This window comes from Notamacropus eugenii, chromosome 5, assembly GCF_028372415.1.
Source record: "Notamacropus eugenii isolate mMacEug1 chromosome 5, mMacEug1.pri_v2, whole genome shotgun sequence".
In the NCBI taxonomy this organism is placed as follows: domain Eukaryota; kingdom Metazoa; phylum Chordata; class Mammalia; order Diprotodontia; family Macropodidae; genus Notamacropus; species Notamacropus eugenii.
Window position 1 is genome coordinate 22,821,839 of NC_092876.1, and position 16,371 is coordinate 22,838,209.

A 16,371-nucleotide genomic window follows, 5' to 3' on the forward strand; every position below is an offset into this window, starting at 1 on the left:
GAGGATTATAGTGGGGTTGGGTCTAGAATGCACTCCTCTTTCATCCAGGTCCAATAGTCCCTTCCCACTAACCTTCTAAGTTGTCTTTGGTATTTGTGAGTGAAGAAGTGTAGAAACTGCCACAGTTGCCTATGATTCAGTCACCGTAAGGCCTGTTCTGGACTTGCTGGGGTTCGGTCTGTTCAGGCACGGCATGCACTGGACAGTGCTCCTCTCTCAGCCTGGTGCAGCACATCTTTTTTCTTAACCCTCCAGGTTGTGGGTTCCACTGCTCTAGAATTTGTTTAGAGCCATTTTTACAGGTATTTGGAGGGATTTGGGGGAGAGCTCTGGTAAGACCCTTCTTTTACTCTGCCATCTTGGTTTTGCCTATGCTCTTAAAACAAATTATAAGACAGTAATTATCAAAACTATCTGCTACTGGCTAAGAGAGTAAAAGGTAAATCAGTGGAATAGAGTAGATATTACAATTTACAACAGCAAGTAAGCATAATTACTTTGTATTTGAGAAGTATAAAGACTTAAGACTTTGGGATAAGAATTCATTATTTGTTAAAATTTGTTGGGAAAACTGGAAAGCAGTATGGCACAAACTGGGCATGGATTAATATCTTACACTATTTAACAAGATAAGGTGAAAATAGACACATGAGCTAGATGTAAAGAGAGGTTTTAAAATAAAATTAAAAGAACATGGAATATATTGCTTATCAAACTTCTGAGTAGGTGAATAATGTATGAATAAATGAGAGACAGAGAGAAAAGTTAGGTATAAAATGGACAAATTATATTACATCAAATTAAAAAAGTTGTTTGGGTACAAATAAAACAAATATAGCCAAGAGCAAAAGGAAAGAGAAAATTGGGAGGAAATTTTTATGGACAGTTTCTCAGATAAATGTTTCATATCTAAAATATAAAAATAAGTATCAAATCTATAAGAATATTAATTATTTCCCAATTGACAAATGGATAAAAGATATGAACAGGCAGTTTTTCAATGAACAAATCAAAATAATTTATAGACATGAAAAAATACTCTGTCATAATTGATTAGAAAAATGCAAATTAAATCAACCTTGAGTGGTTAACATGATGAAAGGGGAAAGTGATAAATGCTGGAGACAATGCAGAAAAAATGAGACACCAATTCATTGTTGGTGGAATTGTGAACTGATCCAATCATTTTGGAGAGCAATCTGAAATTATGTCAAAAGATTTAACACTACCTAAACCCTTGACATAGTAATACCACTACTTGGCTTGTTTCCAAAGATGATGAGGGAAAAAGGAGAAGAACTTCTATGTTTATAGCAGATCTCCTTGTGGTGACAAGCTACTGGAAATTGCAGGGATGCCTATCAAATGGGGAGTGGCTGAACAAGTCGTAGTATGCGATTGTTATGGAATACTACTGTGCTATAAGAAATGAGCTCAATGATTTTTTGTTGCTGTTTTCATCCTTCATTGCTGAAGAAGACCATGCCATCAGAGAAATGATGACATGACTTGCACTTGACTTTGTTTTGAGTGAGGGATGGCTGTGCAAGGCCACCAGCCTCACTTCTCCTCTGCAACCATCTGAATCCAATGACCAGATATTCATCAGGATGACTGGAGAAGGCCCAGGATGCAATGGGAGACCTTTGTCCCTTTAGGCCAAAGTCTATTCAGGTAGTCACTTAGGGTGAGGTAATACTCATTCTGTGAAAAGGCCTGTTTAAGAAGGAGTTAGGGGATGGCACCTTTAATGAGGCAAAGAAAAATAACTACATCAGGCTGGAAGGGAAACAGCAACAGTTGCTATTGATAATCATTCTTAAGCCAGGAGGGTCCAGAAAACAGCTCTTAAGTGGAGTTTGGGCACACGTCTAGTGTTGTGCAATGTATGGGCTTCAGACTGCAGTAGGTTTAAGATTTTGAGAAAGGAAGGGAAGGGAAGGGAAGGGAAGATATCTAACCAATAAACCCCAAATTAAATGGGAATCCTCTGACCATCCAAATTTACATTCCTTTGGAGAGGAGAAGGAAGGGGAGAGGGAGACAGACAGGAGAGGAGGAGCTGAGTTACCCAAGCAGCTGTGTCTGCTCACAGATTGTTGTGCTCATCCTTCATTGCTGAAGAAGACCATGCCACCAGAGAAATGATGACATGACTTGCACTTGACTTTGTTTTGAGTGAGGGATGGCTGTGCAAGGTCACCAGCTTCACTTGTCCTCTGGGGCCATCTGAATCCAGTGACCAGAGAGGTATTCATCAAGATTACTGGAGATGGCCCTAATGAGCAGGGCCAAATGAGCAGAATGAATAGAACAACACATACAATAATAGCATTATTGTTTTAAGAATGACTTTGAGTGAATAAATTATTTTGTCTATTATAATTATCCAAATTCTTTATGAAAGACATATGAAGAAAGCTGATATTTCCATCCAGAGAAAGAACTAAGAAGTAGAAGTATGTATATATGCCTCTTTGTGTCTAATGGTAGCCATCTTTAGGGTGGGGGTAGAAAAAAAGATAAAGAGAAATTTAGTTAATTTTGTTGTATATTTGACAGGAACAGCAAGTTGAAAATAGAAGATTTGTTGTTTCGTGTACAATCATCTTTTTTTTATTGGGCTGTTATGGAAATACTTGTTTTATTCCATTAATTAAAAATAAAATAACTTTTTAAAATTATAACTTCTTTGCTTAATTTTTAAAATTAATTTATTTAACTTTTAACATTCATTTTCACAAAATTTTGGGTTCTAAATTTTCTGCCCATTTGTCCCCTCCCCCCACCCCAAAACACTGAGCATTCTGATTGCTCCTATCACCAATCTGCCCTCTCTTCTATCGTCCCTCCTTCCTTTGTCCCCATCTTCTCTTTTGTCCTGTAGGGCCAGATAACTTTCTATACCCCTTTACCTGTATTTCTTATTTCCTAGTAGCAAGAACAGTACTCGACAGATGTTCCTAAAACTTTGAGTTCCAACTTCTCTTCATCCTTCCCTCCCCACCCATTCCCTTTGGAAGGCAAGCAATTCAATATAAGCCATGTCTGTGTAGTTTTGCAAATGACTTCCATAATAATCATGTTGTGTAAGACTAACTATATTTCCCTCCATCCTATCCTGCCCCCCATTGCTTCTATTCTCTCTTTTGATCGTGTCCCTCCCCAAGAGTGTTGACTTCAAACTGCTCCCTCCTCCCATTGCCCTCCCTTCCATCATCCCCCCCACCCTGCTTATCCCCTTCTCCCCCATTTTCCTGTATTGTAAGATAGGTTTTTATACCAAAATGAGTGTGCATTTTATTCCTTCCTTTAGCTGAATGTGATGAGAGTAAATTTCATGTTTTTCTCTCACCTCCCTTCTTTTTCCCTCCACTAAAATGTCTTTTGCTTGTCTCTTTTATGAGAGATAATTTGCCCCATTCCATTTCTCCCTTTCTCTTCCTGATGTATTCTCTCTCACTGCTTAATTTCATTTTTTTAAGATATGATCCCATCCTATTCAATTCACTCTGTGCTCTCTGTCTCTGTGTGTGTGCTTGTGTGTGTGTGTGTGTATAATCCCACCCACTACCCAGATACTGAAAAGTTTCAGGAGTTACAAATATTTTCTTTCCATGTAGGAATGTAAACAGTTCAACTTTAGTCAGCCCCTTATGACTTCTCTTTGCTGTTTACCTTTTCATGCTTCTCTTCATTCTTGTGTTTGAAAGTCAAATTTTCTTTTCAGCTCTGGTCTTTTCATCAAGAATGCTTGAAAGTCCCCAATTTCATTGAAAGACCATTTTTCCCCTGAAGTATTATACTCAATTGTGCTGGGTAGGTGATTCTTGGTTTTAGTCCTAGTTCCTTTGACTTCTGGAATATGATATTCCACTCCCTTTGATCCCTTAATGTAGAAGCTGCTAGATCTTGTGTTATCTTGATTGTATTTCCACAATACTTGAATTATTTCTTTCTAGCTGTTTGAAATATTTTCTCCTTGACCTGGGAACTCTGGAATTTGGCCACAATGTTCCTAGGAGTTTCTCTTTTTGTTTTTCTTTCAGGCAGTGATCAGTGGATTCCTTGAATACTTATTTTGTCCTCTGGTTCTAGAATCTCAGGGCAGTTTTCCTTGATAATTTCATGAAAGATGATGTCTAGGCTCTTTTTTTGATCATGGCTTTCATGTAGGCCCATAATTTTTAAATTGTCTCTCCTGGATCTATTATCCAGGTCAGTTGTTTTTCCAATGAGATACTTCATATTATCTTCCATTTTTTCATTCTTTTGGTTTTGTTTTGTGATTTCTTGGTTTCTCATAATGTCATTAGCCTCCATCTGTTCCATTCTAATTTTGAAAGAACTATTTTCTTCAGTGAGCTTTTGAACCTCCTTTTCCATTTGGTTAATTCTGCTTTTGAAAGCATTCTTCTCCTCATTGGTTTTTTGAACCTCTTTTGTCAATTGAGTTAGCTTATTTTTCAAGGTGTTATTTTCTCCAGCATTTTTTTTGGGTCTCCTTTAGCAAGGTGTTGACCTGCTTTTCATGCTTTTCTTTCATCTCTCTCATTTCTTTTCCCAGTTTTTCCTCCACCTCTCTTACTTGATTTTCAAAATCCTTTTTGAGCTCTTCCATGGACTGAGCCCATGGTATATTTATTTTGGATGTGTAGGATACAGAAGCCTTGACTTCTGTGTCTTTCCCTGATGGTAAGCATTGTTCTTCCTCATCAGAAAGGAAGGGAGGAATTATCTGTTCACCAAGAAAGTAACCTTCTATAGTCTTGTTTTTTTTCCCTTTTCTGGGCTTTTTCCCAGCCAGTGACTTGCCTTCTGAGTTTTCTTTCCACACCCAACAGGCCCCCAGATCCACCCAGCCAGTACTTGGGGTCTGAGATTCAAATGCTGCTTCCCAGCCTCAGGGCTTTGGGCAGGGGCAGGGCTGCTATTCAGTGTGAGATTAAGTTCAGGTGCTCAGGTGGGGGCAGGGCCATCACACAGGGCTCAGTTCCCTCAAGGGGTTTATGCTGAGACCTTCAACAATGGATCCAGGCTCCTGCCTGCTTGGGGAGCCCCTGTCTGCCACTGCCCCTGCTGCTGCCTCTAGAGGGGGCCTGAGTTATGGGGAGACCCCATTCCCCTCTCGACCAGCCAAAGAGACCCTCTCACCAACCCTTGTCACCTGTGGGTGGAGGGACCTGTGCGGCTGCTGGAGATTCTGTCCCTGAAGCCCACTTGGATCTGCTCCTCTCCGTGCCACATGGCCAAGGCAGGGCTGGGCTCTCCTCCGGGTCTGGTGTGCGATCAACCTTTCCTGTCAGGTTTTCAGGTCTCTCTGGAACAGAAATCTCGTCTGCTCTGTTGTTCTGTGGCTTCTGCTGCTCCAGAATTTGTTTGGAGTTCTTCTTTACAGATATTTTATGAGCTGTGGGTTCGGAGCTAGCATGTGTGTGTCTTTCTTCTCTGCCATCTTGGCTCCTCCCCTAAAATAACTCATTTTTAAAAAAAGTAAAAAGAAATATAGAAAACCAAACTAGAATCGCAAACAATCAGTGAAATTTCAACAATATCAGAAGTAATATAAAAAATGATTATAGCCTGTTATAATATGTATATATATATATATATATATATATATATATATTTTCATGCTAACGAAACCGAGTATAAAAAAGGAGAAAGATGTTCAAAATTATGAAGTGCCCAGACTGTTGCAAGAAAAGATAGAGCTCTTAAGTAACTCGATATCAGAAAAGGAAACAGAACCAGCTAGAAAGGAACTATATGAATGGGAAGAGAGGAAGAGAAACCTTCTGATCCTGGTGGATTCACTGTAGAAGAATTTTTGAAAACTTTTGATGAATAATTAATACTCAAACATCACAAATTACTCTTAAAGACTGAAAAATAAAGGACTCTACCAGTATTTTTTCTATGAGACAAATGTCACCCTAATACTTAAACCAGGTAGAGCAAAAGGGAACATTATAGAAATAACATTAATGATTGATCATTCAACAATTCGAAAATAAATTCTGTCAAACATACTATAGCAATTTCTCCAAGAAATCCCTCATTGTGCCCAAATTAGATTATAGCAGGTATATAAATATGGTTCAGTATTAGGAAAACAATCAACATAATTACATTAAAAACAAAAACACCATCCAAAAGCATGACTATCTCAATAGTTTTGTAAAACAAAAATACCCTTTGTCAAAGTACAAGTCTCAGTTATACTGAAAAGAAAAAAGAGTAGGTGAGCATGACTTAAGCATTGACTACACATATTATGCCCTATAAATTTCATACATTATTACTGTGCTGTAAGAAATGATGAGTGTGATGAATACAGAGATACATGAAAGGAACTACATGAAATGATAAAAACAGAAATAAGTAGAACCAAGAAAACAATATACAAAATGATTGAAAAAGTAGAAAGAACACATACCCACAATTAAAAGTGACTGTTGCTAAGTTAAGAACAAATATGGTTTGAAAGAAGAGATATAGAAAGACAGTCCAAAACTACCCTTTCACAGATATTGGAGGATCACAAGTGTGGTTGGACTTATAAGATTAATGATGCTGAATTTTTTCCTTTCTTTTTTTCACTTTAAAACACTATTTTATATAAGATAAATCTCTGGGAAGTGGCAACTAGTTGGTGCAGTGGATAGAGTGCTAGGCATGGGGTCAGGAAGGCCCATCTTCCTGAGTTCAAATCTGGCTTCAGATGCTAGCTGGGTGACCCTGGGTAAGTCACTTAATCCTGTTTACCTCAGTTTCCTCATCTGTTAAACAAGCAGGAGAAGAAAATGACAAACCACTCCAGTGTCTTTGTCAAGAAAACTCTAACTACGATCGCAAAGAATTACATACAACTGAAACAACTGAAAAACAACAATGTCTGGGAAAGGGAGGAGGAAGAACTTTAGGGAAAATTATGCTAATGTAAAAAACTAAAGACATCAATAAAATTTTATTCTTCTTCAGTAAAGAAGATTGGTATAATAGTCCAGATAAGAGAAGACGAAGGCTTGAGCTAGCCTGTTCGACCCATTCTTGAAGAAATCGTGCTAGATCCTCAAGATTATCAAATTTATTTTTTTGTTATTCACTAAGAATCTCTGGTGCCATCGCCATCAACTTGACATGTCTTGCCACTGCACTCAGATGACTCTGGAGGAGAAAGTGAGGCTGATGACTTTGCACAGTTCTGCCTCATTTAAATTCTATCCACTCACAAATCAAAACATCACCCTCATGATACCATTGGTCCTCTTTGGAAACAAAGAATCAACAAATCAAGACATCAACAACAACTAAGAATCTGTCAACTCCCTGTTCCATCTAGCTTGAAAAATCCATTCTCTTTCTAGGAAAAAAATTCTAACACTTCCCCTATTCCAATTATGTCTCACATTTCTTATTCTACATAATTTTTCTAAAATTAGTGAAGGGACTTGGAAATTTAATTTTTCTTCTGAGTATGTCAAATATGTACTCCTTCCAGTTAAACCATGGATCCTTACAACTAACTTTGTCTCCTTTCCAATCACAGAATAAGCAATAGGGAAAAAAATATTTTGGCAGCTATCGATTTGCCAACCCCCAAGGGTTTAAAAGTAACCTCTGAGGCTGGTAGCTCATGTTTAAGGTTCCTTGTCCATTTACTTGTTGGATGTGGAAACTGTGACATTTCAGCAGTCTGTAACAGTGAAAAGAGCACTCAGCGCCTTCAAGTCAGTAGACCTACGTTCGAGCTCCAGTGCTGTCTCCTAGCTGTGTGATATCAGGAATGTGACTTAACATATGTAGGCCTCAGTTTCCACACCTGTAAATGAGAAGCCTGAAGTAAATGACTTTTGGAGTCTCTCTCTCCTCTAAATCCTGTGAGCTTGTGATAAGCACATCATGTTTCCTGTGACTTTACTTCTCTGAGTCTCTGTTGCTTTTTTTTGTAAAAAAGAGTGAAACTTGACCATCTCTAAGAACTCTTCCAGCTCTGATATCCTAGAGTCTATGATCTTCCAGACCTTGCCCATCCCCCATTTCTAATAACTGTGTATGCAAGGGGGCAGGTTGGCACCAGCTCCCCCAGGGTCAGAATTAATGGGGAGACTGGAGATCATGACCCTGACCTCCAACTGGACCTTTTGATTTGGGAGCTTTTTGGACATCTCCTACTCTTCAATTCTTGAGGTTCTACAACCTGGTTGTACAGATAGGTTTCCACTATCTGTTTTCCTGGCGACCCTGATGGGCAGAACCTTAATAAATGCTCCAGAAGAGACAAAGGAGACTCAGGCTTAACTCAGTGACTCAGCATACTCAGGTAAGATAGTGAGAGGTATAGGGATTAGGAAGTACAGTTAAAAGGGTTCTGGATTTGGAGCTGGGTGACCTGATAGCAAGTCTAATACATATCACTAATTGTGGGACATGGAAAAGGTAGGCTCAATAAAATTTATCAACTGACAGGACTTGGGTGGGAAGGGAGAGGGCACAGGAAAAGACTGAAGTGGCAAACCTTGGGGAAGGGTAATGTTGCAAAGAATATGGGTTAACTGGAAGCCTAGGTAAATTTAGGGAGGAGGATGATAATGGGATGGTGTTGCCTCTAAAGTTCTGTGTAAGTAACCCATTTCATCAGAGAATTTCAAAATCCCAACTAAAGTATTACAAAGAAATTTTTGAGGGGGATGAGTGGTCATAGATCTAGGATTTCATAAATTCAAAGAATTCTGCACGTATTGAAAGCACTTTCACTAATATAAATTGACAATTTATCTGTCTTACTGTTGCTTTCCCTGAAGTAAACTGACTATTCCTACGTTTATGTGAATCAGAGTAATAGAACCTAGGTCGTTCTAACTGCCAGGCCATCCCTCTGTCCTCTAGAAAAATTGAGTAATTGGGGCTGGATAGAGAGAGCCAAGACTAACCTAAAAAGAGTATCTAAGCCCAGAGTTTAAAAAGAGTCCAATAATCCTCTACTCAAAAGTGAACAAAATGACCAGCCTCATAGCTAACACATGATTATCCCACATTTGATTTAAGAACTTCAGTGATAGAGAATCACTCCAAAGTGATTAAACAGGGCTATGTTGCCCAAGGAGAAATCACAGAAACAGATGAGAAACTTTCCTACATTCACATTTAAGGAGAAGAAGGGAGAAAAAAAATCCATGAAGATGATTAAGAAGGAATAAATCAAGAGGTAGTTAGAGTTAGAAGACCAGGAGAGATCAATATCATGAAAGGCACAGGAAAATACAGTATTCAGGACAACAGGATAGTCAATGCTATTGGAAGAGGATAAAAACTGAAGTCCTTTCTCTAGATTTGTGGAATAAGCTCACTAATGACTTTGAAAGGGGTGGGAAGTATTCTCTGTGGAAACCATGGTGATGTCTAGGAGCGAGGACTTTCTTGCGTCTTTATGTTCCTTCAGTGAGAGAACTGGATCAACCTGAGGAAAGTAAAATCTACAAGGCTCACGGGAGGACCCAGGCAACTGAACCTTGTAGGACTGATCACAGGACCCTCCATGGATGAGGTGAGTCTCAGAAAGGAGCTGGGAAGGAAGAAGTGACTGAGCCAGATTGGCAGGGGAGGGAGTGATTGCTTCTAGTGGAGAGTAGTGCAGGACAAAAGGACTGAAACAGGAGAGAGAAACACATGGGAAGGACCGAGTAATACGATAACTCCTAGCCCTTTTATTGTCTTGTATGGGGGTTACAAAGCACTTTTCTTTCACCAAGTCTCTGCTTGGGGCCAAATGAGGGTTATTTTGATGAGGCAACACTCTTAGAAGGAGGAGAAGTTGCACTGCTAAAATATGGTAGATTAAACCAAGTCTTAAACAGAGGACGTGTTACTTCATCAGGCTGTGTTTTATACACACAAACACACACACATACACGTATATGTGCTCATATGCACACATATACATATGCGCACATATTACATATATGTATGTGTGTGTGCATTGTAATCAGATTTCCTTGTCTCTTAGCTTCCTCTTGTGACTCTAACCTATTTGTCATTTCCTATTCAACGTCCCCAGGACCACTGTTGTTCAATAAACACGTGTGAACATCTGATCCTGCTATGTTCAAGGCATGATATTGGGACTACCTTTCTTAGACCCCTCATGCCCCTGATCACTCTTTGACTTTGGCTAATTAGAAAGTACTTTATGACTGTAAAGAAACATGAGATCAGTCCAAAAATAGAGGGTGCTGGCCCTAGGGTATAGGAATAGAGTTTGGTTGACCATGTCTTTTAAAAATGATTTCTGCAAGGCTCTAGACCAAATGACCTCTGAGATCTCTCCCAATACCAAGATTTGAGACCTTTATTTTCCCCTTGATGCAATCAAGACAAATTTGATATTTTTTTTGCTTAGCAAAATACACACACACACACACACACACACTCATGCACATGCCCACACATATGCACACACAAATACATAAGCCAATAAAAATGACTAACAGGAAAAATATAGTGTTAGTGTAAGTAAAGTTTAATTTTGCTAGACTGACTCAAATTGGTTTTTTAATATTGTTTGTTATCTTATGTTTAAATATAAAATGAGAAAAGAAAAAAACACATTGCTATGTACACAGCAGACTATAAGAAAGGGTTCAACGTAAATCAATAAATTTTCATCTCAAGAAAACCTATACAATAAATATTGCACATAGTTTCCAAAGCTGCCCAACTTTGCTTTGCTTCCTGGTTGGTTTTCTTTTGTTTTCTCCTGTGCACTTTTTACTCTATTTTTCCCTCCCTGCATCTCCCATAAAGAATGCTGCAATTAGGTACAAATGTATAGATAGATAGATAGATAGATAGATAGATAGATAGATAGATAGATAGATAGATAGATAGATAGATAGATAGATAATCTATAAACATAGATGTAAACACACATATGCACTCATACACATATATGTAGGAGTGTACTCTGCTTATTTCCTCCTAACATCTGCTTCTCTGAAGGTGTATAGCATCTTCATAAAGTCTAAGTCCTTCTATCTTTTTCTAAATCAATCAGCTCATCATTTTCCATACCACAACAATATTGCTTTCTGGATTCAAGCAGCATCTTCCTTTACAGGATCTTTGAGGTTAATTTGGGTATTTTTAATAGTCAGAATGGTTTAGTTGCTCCAAGTTGTTCTTAAAATAATATGGCCATTACAGCACACATTGTTCCACTCATTTCTGTCTTCATTATTTTGTGGTCTCTCCATACTTTTCTAAAAATCATTGAGTTCATCATTTCTTATAGCAGAGTAATATTCCATGACAGACATACACCACTATTTGTCTAGCCATTCCCTAATGGACAGGCATCCCCACAATTTCCCATTCTTTGCCACCACAAAGAGAACTGCTATGAATAGTTTAGAATATGTAGGTTCTTTTTCATTTCCCCTAATCCTCTTGGGAAACAGACCTAATAGAGGTATTGCTGGGTCCAAGGATATAGTCAGTTTAATAACTCTTTGGGCACAATTCCAAATCTCTCTCCAATCAGTCTGGTTTTAATGAAGACCATTTCATAACACTAGTCCTTGCCTCAACTCTGACTGGGGAATTCCAGTCAGTATAAAGAAGTATTTCAATGTTTTGAGATACTTTCGTGACCTTAGAGGCAAGACAGCCTGGGATTATATTTTACCTCTGGTACTTACTGACAGTGCCATCCTGGGCTGGTCATTTAATCTTAGTGCTCTGGACAGTTCTCCAAGACCATAAGTTGTAGAGGAAGTGTTGCCCTCATTGAAATTTGATAGGGAGAAACATAAAGTCAAACCTGGTTTCAGAAAATCAATTTCCAAGATACAAAACAGGGAAAATGTAAATGTAAAAAAACAAAACTTGGAGGATTTTCATGGACCTCAAGCTAAATAGCATCCATAGCCTCAGGCATGAGACATGACAAGCCTAGGAAGGTAATATGTCCAATCCTTGACTGTAAGACAAAGCTATATCAACCAGGACTGGAGAGCATTTTGGACTATTAAGCTTAATTCTGGTCCCACACTTTGTGAAGGGCATTGATAAGCTGAATGGCTTCCACGGGAGAACTAGTAGGATGGTGTCTGCTTTCAAAAATCAGGATTAATGAGATTGGATCAAAATGCAGTGAGGGTGTTTAGTGCATTCCCAGCATTTAGCATAGCACTTGGCACATAGGAGGTGATTAATCAATGGTTATTGACTGATTGAAGATGAGCAGACTAAGAAGACACAGGACTGATATATTTGTTCATTGAAAGGGTTGTCATATGGAAGAGGCAATAGGCTTTCCCTGCATGTCCCCAAAGGATTCGCCTGGTATCAAGATATAGTAGTGGGAGTGAGTCAGATAAGAATGTTGTCAGTACAAACTTCCTCTCAATTAGAGCTCTCCACAAATGGGTAGTTCTTCTTCACAAATGGGAGCCCCCTTCTCCTTTGCTTCCATCACCATTCGATATCCAAATGAAAGAGGAAACAGCACTGTGGAACCAAAAGAGGCTTTGATTAGAAGACTGAAGATCTGGGTTTGAATCTTTACTTTGCCACCTGTGTGGTTTGGGGCAAGTTACTCCACTGTTCCAGGTCTGAGTTTCTATCTGAAAAATGAAAACTTGGGTTAGATAACATCTAAAGTCCCTTCCAGCTCAGAATCTAGTATTCTGTGGTCTCATAATCCTACAAATGCTGGATAACCATTAGTTAAAGACTTCTCTGAGGCGATTGTAACTCAGGTATGGTTTGGACTATATAAATTCTGAGATTCCTTATTACCCTGAAATTCTGTGATTCCTTGACCTTATGAAATACTGGATTACATGCAAAATAAAAGAATCAGAGCATCTTGTGAAACCATTGTCAAAAGTTGGAATCTACTCTTCAATACGTTCAACAAATAGTTGTTGAACCTCTTCTTTAAGACTTTTAATGATGGGGATCCCTCTTCTTAAGTCAGTTATTACACTTCTAAGTATTGGGGAAATTTTTTTTTCCATGTATACAGCTGAAACTTGCTTTTCTATAAACCTGTCTGTTGATACTACGACACTATCTCTGTTTTCCATAACTGAATGAAACTCATGATAATAATCATAATAGTAGCTGACACTGATATAATGCTTTAGGTTTTGCAAAGCACTTAGTAAATGCTACTTAATTTTATCCTCATAACAATCACGGGAGGTAGGTGCTAAAATTAGGCTCATTTTATAGATGAAGAAACTAAGATCAATTTTAAGTGAGTTGCTCTGGTTCACAGGGCTAGTATGTTTCTGAGGTAGGATTTGAACTCATGTCTTCCTGATGCCAGATTGAGTACTCTTTCTCCTGTGCCACCCAGCTGTCTGATCCTCTTCTACATGATAGCCCTTCTGATATTTGAAGGGAGCTATCAAGTCCCACACCCACTCACTGCAAGCCTCTTTTTTCTTAGTTAAATATCACCAGCTCTTTCAAATACATGCTATCTGAGACCCTAAGAGAAGAGTCCGATGATAAGGAATGTCTTGACCATGGACGCAAAGATTTCTGTTACTGTTCCCATTTTTCTCACCTTCCTGTAAGCTCATTCGGTCCTCTCATAGTGCCATATGCATGTGAATTATCATTATCATCTAATAATAACAGTAGTGAAAATAATATTATCCATTGTTACTTAAAAGTGAGGATTGTATAATATAAAGGCATATAATATATAAAATATTAATATTACACACAATATACTAATATAATAGTACAATATAAAATTAAGGGCACTGAATTCAGATTCTTAAGACTTGGGTTTACGTTTTATCTCCACTATTTCCAAATTACAAAGTTCTGGTCAATTTTAAGCTTCACTTTTTCTCCCAGTAAAATGGGAACAATCACATCTATACTACCCACCCTGTAAGGATGTTGTAAATAAAATGCTCCATCAGCCTGAAAGTGCTAAAAAAAATATAACTATGGCTAGTTTTATAGCATCCAGAATGCATGTTCTTTCTCTACTCCAGTGACCCCTTGTTTCTGCTCGGTTCCAACCTTCCATTAAGCATGGAAAGTTCTTCACTAGCTGGCCATAACTATTTTTCAAGTCTTCTTACTCAGTCTCATGTAGGTTGCAGTTCAGTCACATTTTTTACTTCCCATTCATCTCACACAATGGCCCATTTCCCAAGTCTGTGCCATTAAACTGGTTGTCTGCCATGTTTGGGATATACTACCTCATCTCTGATTCTTTAAAGCCCTGGCTTTTTATCAAGATTCAACTCAAGTACTATGTTCAGCAAAGGGCATCCCCCTTCCCAATCATCCCTGCATGCAAATAGTGCCGTGCCCTCCAGACATATTTTGAATGTTCATGTTTATGGACATGTGATCCCTCCTGTTACAATCTTGAGTGCAGGGACAGATTTTTACTTCTAATTGTATTCCCAGAGTTTCATATAGTTCCTGATGCATAGCAAGCACTTAAAAATGCTGTTAGGTTGATTAATCACTGCCCAATCTTCCTCCTAATCAGTCCACTTAGCATTGTGACAATATTTAATGCCATGAAGACTTTTCTCTTTGTCCTTAGCCTGACAGACATTGGGACGAAGCCAACATGACCAGAGTCCAGGAGTTCATCCTGCTGGGTTTGTCGACGAGGCCAGGCCTACGTGGTGTCCTCTTTGCTGTGTTCCTGACCCTCTACCTGCTGACTGTTTTAGAGAACACGATCATCATTCTACTCATCTGGAGCCACACAGAGCTCCACAAGCCCATGTACTTCTTCCTGGGGAACCTGAGCTGCCTGGAGATGTGTTATGTCTCAGTCACGGTGCCCACCCTGCTGCTTGGGCTCTGGTTGGGGCCTTGCCATGTCCCCTTTACATCCTGCATGACTCAGTTGTTCTTCTTTATCACACTTATCTGTGCTGAATGCACACTCCTGGCCTCCATGGCCTATGACCGCTATGTGGCCATCTGTCGTCCTCTCCACTATCCAATACTCATGAGACCCCAGGTCTGCCTCATGCTGGCCATAGCCTCATGGATGGGGAGCCTTAGCGTTTCTGTCATCAAGACAGTTTTCATTTCTGGACTTTCTTACTGTGGTCCCAATGTCCTCAACCACTTCTTTTGTGATGTCTCCCCACTGCTCAATCTTTCTTGTACCCATGTAGCACTCACTGAGCTGGTTGACTTCATATCAGCCATTGTCATCTTCTATGGTTCCCTGATGGTTGCCCTGGTCTCTTACATGGCCATTGGGGCAGCTGTGGTACGTATGCCCTCAGCTGCTGCCAGACTCAAGGCATTCTCTACCTGTGCTTCTCACCTCATTGTGGTGGGTATCTTCTACTCAGCTACCATCTTCATCTATGCCTGGCCCAAGCGCATGGAAATATGGACCTGAGCAAATTGCTGTCTGTCATTTATACAGTGCTCACACCCATGTGTAACCCAATTATCTACTGCCTGAGGAATAAAGAGGTCCAAGGTGCTCTTCAAAAAACACTTTACAAAATTAAGATCAGTCAGAGCTCTGTCAGCTAGATTTATAGCTAAGAATTATATCCCCTTAGTCTGTTCAAGTAACCACCTTCTTCCTCCATGATTTTCCTGTCCTGCTCTTAACAGTCATCCAGGCTCAGGACATTTTTGGTATGTTGGATGTATCTATCTCTCTTGCTTCCCACATCCAGTCATTTGCTGATCCTTCTCAGTTACTTGACCCTTAAAATGATCCATGAGCTCACTGAACCAGAAAGAACTCTAGATGTGAAGTCAAAATATCTGTCTACTAGTTCCAGTTCTACCACATCTTGGGTAAGTCACTTATCTTTTGGCAGTCTCCATGTCCTCATTTACAAAATGAGGAGGTAAAACTAGAAGATCTTCCAGCTCTATAGTTGTGGTCCTATGAATTCCTGAATACATTGATTTCCCTTCCCTGAACAAATTATATCTGTTCCATGCTCTCTTTCTGTCATATTCTTGTCCATACATCTTTTTTTTGTTTTTAAATGCTTCACTCCAGCTCTGTCAAACTCAAATGGAAATGGATCTCTACGGACCACATATTTCCTTTGAAAACCACAAATTAATATGATCTATGTTTTATTGTATTTTATTTCTTTTGTTAAACATTTCTCAATTGCTTGTGACTGTAGCTCAGAAGTTTTGCAGCTATTTGTGGACAGTGTAGAATGCAAGTTTGACCCCTGTGTTCTATTTCTACTGTGTTCTCAGTGTCCTCAAAACCAAGGTGTTAAACCTCATTCTAAGACTTTTATTATTATTTCGAAATGTGAGAGATTTTCAGGCTGTTGTACCTCACTCTACGTGAGGTGCCTTACCTTCTTGGCATTGGTATTT

General features: G+C 39.0%; 1 pseudogene; it reads left to right on the plus strand.

The window, feature by feature from the left end:
• Nucleotides 1-9,541: 9,541 nt before the first annotated feature.
• LOC140507408 (olfactory receptor 6Z7-like) lies at nucleotides 9,542-15,549 on the plus strand (annotated as a pseudogene).
• The last annotated feature ends 822 nt before the right edge of the window (nucleotides 15,550-16,371 follow it).